Genomic DNA, 11,024 nt, shown 5'->3' with positions numbered 1-11,024 from the left:
TGTTGGCCACACCTGATCTTAATGAGGGCTTGTTTCCTTTGAAATGGGGTCTGTTGGAATAGACTAAAATGAACAGCTTTGTATGACTTAAAAAACATGTCACGCTAACGCCATTTTGGTTCTAAATCCATGGATAGAGAACAGAAGATCATAGGTTCGAATCTCTCTGATGCCATGCCACAAAATAAAATAAATATGTTTGCATGATTAATGCCTAAGCAAATTAAATGTATTGTGTCCTATCTGTGCTTGGAGTTCAAAACAGTAAACCCAGTGTTATTAAAAGTCTTATTGTGACATTACCTTAAAATAACCTATAATTTCCGTTCTCAGAACGTTAATAAAGCCTCCCAGGAAAAGTTTCAGGGAACCATAGTAAAACATTCTAAGAACCTCCCTGCAACCTAAAAATTAAGGTTCCAAGAAAGGCAACATTTTCACTTCCGTTCTCAGAATGTTTAAAAAGCTTTCAATTTTACCGGTCAGGAAACGTATGGCTTCGTTCCCAGAACCAATGGGAAACCAAAAACATACATTCCCACAACTTCCAAGGAACCAAATGTGCTAGCTGGGACACACACACACTGATGCACACAGAGAGAAACTTGATACAACCAAACTTTCTTGTGGTGTCTTTGCCTTGTTTACCTTTACTCCCTGTCCGACTGTACCTCAGTATCTACAGATACCAATGGAACAGTGGCAGTTCCCAAGTGGATACACAGTCACACACAGCGGCCTGGACAAAAGGTCAAGGACCTCATTGGCCCTGAGAAAGAGGCAGCACTGAAAGCTATACAGACAGGTACCACCATCCTCTGCTCACATTCCCTATTTACAACTAACAGAAAGACTCCTACAATATGTGTGATGTCTCTGCTCTGTGGTGGTGTTGTATTCAGGTGTGTATGTGGTGTGTAACTTGCTCCAAGCAACAATAAAACATACAAATCTTATAATTTGAGTAAAAGAAGGTCTGCTTAAGTATATAAGGCTGCGTTTACACAGGTCGAACAATTCTGATCTTTTCATGATGGTTTGTCTGATAGAAATAACATCTATGTAAAATATTCTGTAACAAGTGTTGTTTTTGTGCTCAATGGTGGATCTATTCATAATTATTTAAGAGATTTGGGCTGGAGATGTCCAGACTTGACCTGGGATTGTTTTAGAGTGGGTGACTCCTCCATGTGCTTCTGTGGACATCACCTGTATGAGCATCGGAAATACACAGGTACAGACCATCTGTCTAAAAATGTATTTAAAAAAATTGTATGGTGTGTGTATGTGCCTGGTTTACACGAGTGTACTTAAACTAGTTTGTGATTACATTATGGTGTGTCTGTGTGTGTGCGTCAGGCTCCAGTGTGCGTGTGCCCTGCTTGGTCACGTCCTGTAGCTGCGGGGCCTTTGCCTTCATGCCGTCCCGTCCTGAAGAGGTGGGGGAGCCATGGGTTAGAGGGAGACCTGGGTTTGACTCCCAGGTCTGGAGGGCCCTCTGTCGCTGCAAACACCCCCACCAGCAACACTCTCCCAGGGCAGGACACTCCTGCAGGGTGGGAGGTACGGTAGTGAACAATAAATGGACATGTCAGCCGCTCAATGATGTAATAATTGCAAACATAAATGACAGGACTGTATGTGTTCATACATTTCCCAAATGGTGGGCCAGCACCCAGTAGTATAGTTTGATAGGGTTTTACTTTGTTTCATGGCACCCTCACACGGGATAAATCAAATCACATTTTATTAGTCACATCGCCGAATACAACAGTGAAATGCTTATTTGCGAGCCCCTAACCAACAATACAGTTTAAAAAAAATATGGTTAAGAATAAGAGATAAAAGTAACAAGTAATTAAAGAGCAGCAGTAAATTAACAATAGCGAGACTATATACAGGGGGCAACCGATACAGAGTCAATGTGCGGGGGCACCTATTAGTTGAGGTAGCATGTACATGTAGGTAGAGTTATTAAAGTGACTATGCGTAGATGACAACAGAGAGTAGGAGTGGTGTAAAGAGGGGGTGGGGGGGGGGACAATGCAAATAGTCTGGGTAGCCATCTGACTAGATGTTCAGGAGTCTTATGGCTTGGGGGTAGCAGCTGTTTAGAAGCCTCTTGGACCTAGACTTGGGGCTCCGGTACTGCTTGCTGTGCGGTAGCAGAGAGAAGAGTCTATGACTAGGGTGGTTGGAGTCTTTGACAATTTTTAGGGCCTTCCTCTGACACTACTTGGTATAGAGGTCCTGGATGGCAGGGAGCTTGGCCCCAGTGATGTACTGGGCCATAGGCACTATCCTCGGTAGTGCCTTGCGGTCAGAGGCCGAGCAGTTGCCATACCAAGGCAGTGATGCAACCAGTCAGGATGCTCTCGATGGTGCAGCTGTAGAACATTTTGAGGATCTGAGGACCCATGCCAAATCTTTTCAGTCTCCTGAGGAGGAATAGGTTTTGTCGTGCCCTCATCACGACTGACTTGGTGTGCTTGGACAATGTTAGTTTGTTGGCGATGTGGACACCAAGGAACTTGAAGCTCTCAACCTGCTCCACTGCAGCCCCGTCGATGAGAATGGGGGCGTGCTCGGTCCTCTTTTTCCTGTAGTCCACAATCATCTCCTTAGTCTTGATCACGTTGAGGGAGAGGTTGTTGTCCTGGCACCACACGGCCAGGTCTCTGACCTCCTCCCTATAGGCTGTCTCATCGTTGTCGGTGATCAGGCCTACCAATGTTGTGTCATCAGCAAATGTAATGATGGTGTTGGAGTCGTGCCTGGCCGTGCAGTCATGAGTGAACAGGGAGTACAGGAGGGGACTGAGCACGCACCCCTGAAGGGCCCCTGTGTTGAGGATCAGCGTGGCGGATATGTTGCTACCTACCATTACCACCATTACCAGCCCGTCAGGAAGTCCAGGATCCAGTTGCAGAGGGAGGTGTTTAGTCCCAGGGTCCTTAGCTTATTGATGAGCTTTGAGGGCACTATGGTGTTGAACGCTGAGCTGTAGTCAATGAATAGCATTCTCACATACAGTTAAAGTCGGAAGATTACATACACTTAGGTTGGAGTCATTAAAACTTGTTTTTCAACCACTCCACAAATTTCTTGTTAACAAACTATAGTTTTGGTAGGTCGGTTAGGACATCTACTTTGTGCATGACACAAGTAATTTTTCCAACAATTGTTTACAGACAGATTATTTCACTTATAATTCACTGTATCACAATTCCAGTGGGTCAGAAGTTTACATACACTAAGTTGACTGTGCCTTTAAACAGCTTGGACGATTCCAGAAAATGATGTCATGGCTTTAGAAGCTTCTGATAGGCTAATTTACATTACTTGAGTAAATTGGAGGTGTACCTGTGGATGTATTTCAAGGCCTACCTTCAAACTCGGTGCCTCTTTGCTTGACATCATGGGAAATTCATAAGAAATCAGCCAAGACCTCAGAAAAAAAATTGGAGATCTCCACAAGTCTGGTTCATCCTTGGGAGCAATTTCCAAACACCTGAAGGTACCACGTCCATCTTTACAAACAATAGTATGAAAGTATAAACACCATGGGACTACACAGCCATTATACAGCTCAGGAAGGAGACACGTTCTGTCTCCTAGAGATGAACGTACTTTGGTGCGAAAAGTGCAAATCAATCCCAGAACAACAGCAAAGGATCTTGTGAAGATGCTGGATGAAACAGGGACAAAAGTATCTATATTCACAGTAAAATGAGTCCTGTATCGACATACCCTGAAAGGCCGCTCAGCAAGGCAGAAGCCACTGCTCCAAAACCGCCATAAAAAAGCCAAACTACGGTTTGCAACTGCACATGGGGACAAAGATCATACTTTTTGGAGAAATGTCCTCTGGTCTGATGAAACAAAAATAGAACTGTTTGGCCATAATGACCATCATTATGTTTGGAGGAAAATGGGGGATGCTTGCAAGCTGAAGAACACCATCCCAACCATGAAGCATGGGGGTGGCAGCATCATGTTGTGGGGGTGCTTTGCTGCAGGAGGGACTGGTGCACTTCACAAAGTAGATGGCATCATCAGGAAGGGAAATTATGTGGATACATTGAAGCAACATCTCAAGACATCAGTCAGGAAGTTAAAGCTTGGTCGCAAATGGGTCTTCCAAATGGACAATGACCCCAAGCATACTTCCAAAGTTGTGGCAAAATGGCTTAAGGACAACAAAGTCAAGGTATTGGAGTGGCCATCACAAAGCCCTGACCTCAATCCTATAGAAAACTTGTGGGCAGAACTGAAAAAGCGTGTGCGAGCAAGGAGGCCTTCAAACCTGACTCAATTACACCAGCTCTGTCAGGAGTAATGGGCCAAAATTCACCCAACTTATTATGGAAAGCTTGCGGAAGGCTACCCGAAACGTTTGACCCAAGTTAAACAATTTAAAGGCAATGTTACCAAATACTAATTGAGTGTATGTAAACTTCTGACCCACTGGGAATGTGATGAAAGAAATTAAAGCTGAAATAAATCATTCTCTCTACTATTATTCTGACATTTCACATTCTTAAAATAAAGTGGTGATCCTAACTCCCGTAAGACAGGGAATCTTTACTGGGACTAAATGTCAGGAATTGTGAAAAACTGTGTTCAATTGTATTTGGCTAAGGTGTATGTAAACTTCCAACTTCAACTGTAGGTGTTCCTTTTGTCCAGGTGGGAAAGGGCAGTGTGGCGTGCAATAGAGATTGCATCATCTGTGGATCTGTTGGGGCGGTATGCAAATGGGTGGGTCTAGCGTTTCTGGGATGATGGTGTTGATGTGAGCCATGACCGGCCTTTCAAAGCACTTCATGGCTACAGATGTGAGTGCTACGGGTTGATAGTCATTTAGGCAGGTTACCTTTGGGTTCTTGGGCACAGGCACTATGGTGGTCTGCTTGAAACATGTTGGTTTTACAGACTGGTAGAGATGTTGAAAATGTCAGAGAAGACATTTGCCAGTTGGTCAGCGCATGCTCGCAGTACACGTCCTGGTAATCCGTCTGGCTCTGCAGCCTTGTGAATGTTGACCTGTTTGGCGCGTGGAGTGTGGAGAGCATGATCACACAGTCTTCCGGGAACAGCTGGTGCTCTCATGCTCTGGATAAGAGCGTCTGCTAAATGACTTAAATGTAAATGTAAAAATGTTTCAGTGTTATTTGCCTCGAAGCAAGCATAGAAGTAGTTTAGCTCATCTGGTAGGCTCGTGTCACTGGGCAGCTCTCGGCTGTGCTTCCCTTTATAGTCTGTAATAGTTTGCAAGCCCTGCCACATCCCACGAGCATCAGAGCCGGTGTAGTACAATTTGATCTTAGTCCTATATTGAAGCTTTGCCTGTTTGATGGTTCATCAGAGGGCATAGCGGGATTTCTTATAAGCTTCCGGGTTAGAGTCCCGCTCCTTGAAAGCGGCAGCTCTAGCCTTTAGCTCAGTCTGGATGCTGCCTGTAATCCATGGCTTCTGGTTGGGGTATGTACATACGGTCACTGTGGGGACGACGTCATCGATGCACTTATTGATGAAGCCAATGACTGATGTAATGCCATCGGAGGAATCTCTGAACATATTCCAGTCTGTGCTAGCAAAACAGTCCTGTAGCTTAGCATCTGCTTCATCTGACCACTTTTTTATTGATCTAGTCACTGGTGCTTCCTGCTTTAATTTTTGCTTGTAAGCAGGAATCAGGAGGATAGAATTATGGTCAGATTTGCCAAATGGAAGGCGAGGTAAAGCTTTGTTTGCGTCTCTGTGTGTGGAGTAAAGGTGGTCCAGAGTTCTTTTTCCTCTGGTTGCACATTTAACATGCTGATAGAAATTTGACAAAATGGATTTAAGTTTCATTTTACATTTACATTTTAGTCATTTAGCAGACGCTCTTATCCAGCGCGACTTACAGTAGTGAATGCATACATTTCATACAATTTCATACATATCATTAAAAAACTGCCTCCCCGTGTGGGAATCGAACCCACAACCCTGGTGTTGCAAACACCATGCTCTACCAACTGAGCTACAGTTTCCCTGCATTAAAGTCCCCGGCCACTAGGAGCGCCGCCTCTGGGGGAGCATTTTCTTGTTTGCTTATGGTGGAATACAGCTCATTCATAGCTGTCTTAGTGCCAGCCTCTGACTGTGGTGGTAGGTAAACAGCTGCAAAGAATACAGATGAAAACTCTCTCGGTAGGTAGTGTGGTCTACAGCTTATCATGAGAAACTCTACCTCAGGCGAGCAATAGCTTGAGACTTCCTTTGATATCGTGCACCAGCTGTTGTTTTCGAAAATACATAGTCTGCCGCCCTTTGTTTTACAGACCCCAGCTGTTCTATCCTGCCGGTACATCGTATAACCAGCCAGCTGTATGTTGATATTGTCGTCGTTCAGCCACGACTCCGTGAAGCACTTGATGTTATAGTTTTTAATGTCCCGTTGGTAGTTTAATCTTCCGCGTAACTCGTAGATTTTATTCTCGAAAGATTGCACGTTTGCTAGTAGAATGGAGGGAAGTGGGGGTTAATTCGATCGCCTATGAATTTTCAGATGGCAGCCCGCCCTTTGGCCCCTCTTTCTCCGTCTCCTCTTCACGCAGATCACGGGGATCGGGGCCTATTCCCAAGGAAGCAGTATATCCTTCGTGTCGGGCTCGTCAGAGTCGTGAAATGAAAAAATGGATTCTGTTAGTCCATGGTGAGTAATTGCAGTCCTGATGTCCAGAAGTTATTTTCGGTCATAAGAGACGGTAGCAGCAACATTATGTACAAAATAAGTAAAAAAATAAGTTGCAAACAACGCAAATAAACAAACAAAAAAACACAATCGGCTGGGGGCATGTAAAAAGTCTGCCTTCTTCTCCGGCGCCATGTTTACTCCAGTGTGCAATGGTGTCTTATGGCCCCCAGGATGTTGCTGTGTTATCTTCCAGTCCAGTTTCCTGTGTGCTTCATGTGACAAACACTGGGAGAAGCATGAGACGTTCTTCGACACTGAGCAGTCCAGGAGAAAGCAGGGCCTGCCATACGGTGAGCTAGGAGAAGTCCTGGAATATTATAACAAATGGTCCACCCAGCCACGACAAAACGTTGCTTGAATAGGAATATCTGTAGGGGAGAGTGGGGTAAGTGGAGCCATTTATTACATTCAGCATCCCTCCGTCAAGGGAAATATATTATTCTTTCTAACAAAGAGTTCGATGGGGTTAAGGTCAGGGCTCTGTGCAGGCCAGTCAAGTTCTTCCACACCGATCTCGACAAACCATTTCTGTATGGACCTCGCTTTGTGCACAGGGGGCATTGTCATGCTGAAACAGGAAAGGGCCTTCCCCAACTTGTTGCCACAAAGTTGGAAGCACAGAATCGTCTAGAATGTCATTGTATGCTGTAGCCTGAACCATAAAAATAAACAGCTCCACCACCAAACTTTACAGTTGGCACTATGCATTCGGGTAGGTAGCGTTCTCCTGGCATCCGCCAAACCCTGATTGGTCCGTCGGACTGCCAGATGATGAAGAGTGATTCATCACTCCAGAGAACGCATTTCCACTGCTCCAGAGTTCAATGGCAGCGAGCTTTACACCACACCAGCCGACGCCTGGCATTGCACATGGTGATCTTAGGCTTGTGTACGGCTGCTCGACCAAGGAAACCCATTTCATGAAGCTCCCAACAAACAGTTAACGTTGCTTCCAGAGGCAGTTTGGAACTCCGTAGGGAGTTTTGCAACCGAAGACAGACAATCTTTGCGCGCTACACGCTTCAGCACTCGGCAGTCCCGTTCTGTGAGCTTGTGTGGTCTACCACTTCGCGGCTGAGCCATTGTTGCACCTAGACATTTACACTTCACAATAACAGCACTCACAGACCGGGGCAGCTCTGGCAGGGCAGAAATTTGATGAACTGACTTGTTGGAAAGGTGGCATCCTATGACGGTGCCACGTTTAAAGTCACTGAGGTCTTCAGTAAGGCCATTCTACAGCCAATTTTTTTCTATGGAGATTGCATGGCTGTGTGCTCGATTTTTATACACTTTTCAGCAACGGGTGTGGCTGAAATAGCCGAATCCACTAATTGTATGTATAGTGTATATTTCAGGATGTTGTCTATCCCTGGAAATAATCAAAATTCATGTAAACAGTTTTGAAAACATAGCTTGTCCAAAAAAAAGAGGGTCTCTTTACTCTAAGTTGAGCCATGGGACAGGGTAAGTTAAGCCACCTACATATGTCTGTACTGAATTAAATATTACCACTACCTTTTTTAAAGGTTTTATTTCCCAAACACAATTCAACACAATCACAATAGCTTTTTTTGTCTTTTAGTAATATTTTAACATAGGCCAACCCCTGTTGTTACCTCGTATCCTAGCGATTATGCCTTGCATTACGCTAGGGAAGAAAAAAACTTACATTTGCTCAACTTGACATTGGCTCAACTTACCTCACTCTCCCCTGCAGGAATTCTAATGGTTGTGGCCCACTGGTGGGTTGCAACTGATTCCTCTTGGTCCTATAGAATTAGATATTGGTGATCTTCCAAGTTGTCTTTTTTTTTCAGTCAAAATGTTTAAAGCAACAAACTGACATTTCCCTCTGCTTGATTTCAACAGGAGACGCATACATGCCTTTTGCAGAGGTCCCCACCCTGAGAAATGCTGTTTTAACAGGCAGAAGGACTGAAGGACACCTATGCCTTGTCAGACAGCACAAGAAAGGCTGTTTAATCATCATCATTCAGGGGGGGGGTCATTATCTTTGAATTATCTTGACTCGAATCAACTTTAAACTAATGACATCCACATTACTGCTTATTATTCATTTTGTTATTTATTTACAAAAAATTACACAAGCCAGATACAAACGAACAACAACTTACAGACACACACAAACAATGACTACATCAATGACTACATCTGCCCAGACCCGCATACTCACACCTCCATCCCTAGTGCCTCCATTATTGTTTGCCAGTTGGCCTTAAATTGTGCCAATTCGTTTTTCTCGGTCGCCCATGCTATTTCAATATTTAAATAATAAATCATTAAAACAGACAGATTAAAAGTATGTTTACATTGTAATTCTTCTGACAGCCAACTTTCTAGCTCCACCCATAACTTCCGGACTTTATAGTATTCCCAGAAAGCATGGATTATTGAGTTATTATTAGTTGACCCATTGTTAATTTTCAGAATTTTGTCTCTTGTATAATAAATTCTATACTTTAGTTTATACTGGATTAAGCATCAATTTTCATTAACTTGAATTTTGTTAGTTATGTTCCAACTTTCCCTCCATCTTGTACCAATAGCAGTTATTTTTAAGTACCAATAGTTTATATTTTTTTCTAAGAGATTGTCTGTTGGATAGGCTCTCTGCAAGGTTTTGTATATCTTACCTATTATATGAACATCCATTTCTGACTCAAATAAGGTTCCCTCAAGGTTGCTCTGATGTCTAAAAGATGTCAAATAAAGATTTTGTGACATGTAACTTTTGGTCAGTCCAAAATTACTTTTTAATCTGGTCATGGAAATAAATGTATTTACTGTTACCAAGTCATTTACAGTTTCTATGCCTTTAGTTTTCCATCTGGACCAATTTATTGGTGAATTCTGAAAAGCTATTCAAGGATTGTTCCATAAAGTTGTTTTTAGGGAGTGATATTGGTTCTTGTAGAATACATAAAATTTTCTTCCATATTGTTATAGTGTTCTCAACTATGAAGTTGTTAATGTCCTTAGCTTTATCCTTTTAAAATAGACACGTACAAAGATTCTGGGGATGACCATGTGCATCTTCAAAATGTACCCATTGCTCCTCCATAGTATCACGACACAGGATGAGACCCAAATATAGACACAGGAGGCAGACGGTTAGAGTCTCTGATATTTAATAATAGACAAGGGGCAGGCAAGAGGCAGGTCGAGGACAGGCAGAAGTTCGTAAACCAATTCAGAGTCAGATGGGAACAGGACGGCAGACAGGCTCGAGGTCAGGGCAGGCAGAATGGTATGGCAGGCGGGCTCAGGGTCAGGGCAGGCAGAAAAGGACGGAACCGGGAGGACTAGAAAACAGGGACTGGAAAACAGGAGCATGGAAAAACACACTGGTAGACTTGACAAGACGAACTGGCAACGGAGAACACAGGTATAAAAACAAGAGACAGAGGGCTGTGAGACGTAGGTTTAATTCTGGACACATGAAAAATGGGATGTATACGGAGGGTACGGGGCAACAGAAGACGAACAGCAGAGGGGCTAAGGATCTTGGAGATGGGGAAATGGCCGATAAGTAGTTCAGTAGGTCCTATGATTGAGTGTAGTTTGGCCCAAGGGTGAGAAGGTGAACAGAAAGGCACTGGAGAGACGAACCGCCCTTGCTGTCTGCCTGGCCGGTTCCCCTCTTTCCACTGGGATTCTCTGCCTGTACCCCTATTACGGGGGCTGAGTAACTGGCTTACTAGTGCTCTTCCTTGCCGTCCCTAGGAGGGGTATGTCACTTGAGTGGGTTGAGTCACTGACATGATCTTCCTGTCCGGGTTGGCGCCCCCCTCGGGTTCATGCCGTGGGGGAGATCTTCGTGGGCTATACTCGGTCTTGTCTCAGGGTAGTAGATTGGTGTTTGAAGATATCCCTCTAGTGGTGTGGGGGCTGTGCTTTGGCAAAGTGGGTGGGGTTATATCCTGCCTGTTTGGCCCTGTCCGGTGGTATTGTCGGACAGGGCCACAGTGTCTCCCGACCACTCCTGTCTCAGCCTCCAGTATTTATGCTGCAATAGTTTGTGTGTCTGGTGGCTAGAGTTAGTCTGTTATATCTGGAGTATTTCTCCTGTCTTATCTGGTGTCCTGTGTGAATTTAAGTATGCTCCCTCTAATTCTCTCTCTCCCCTTTTCTCTCTTTCTCTTTCTCTCTCTCTTTCCTCTCAGGGGACCTGAGCCCTAGGACCATGCCTCGGGACCACCTGGCCTGATGACTCCTTGCTGTCCCCAGTCCATCTGGTCATGCTGCTTCTCCAGTTTCA

The sequence above is a fragment of the Salmo salar genome, chromosome 01, assembly GCF_965601325.2.
Source record: "Salmo salar chromosome 01, fSalSal1, whole genome shotgun sequence".
Taxonomy (NCBI): Eukaryota; Metazoa; Chordata; class Actinopteri; order Salmoniformes; family Salmonidae; genus Salmo; species Salmo salar.
This window is presented reverse-complemented; position numbering follows the sequence as displayed.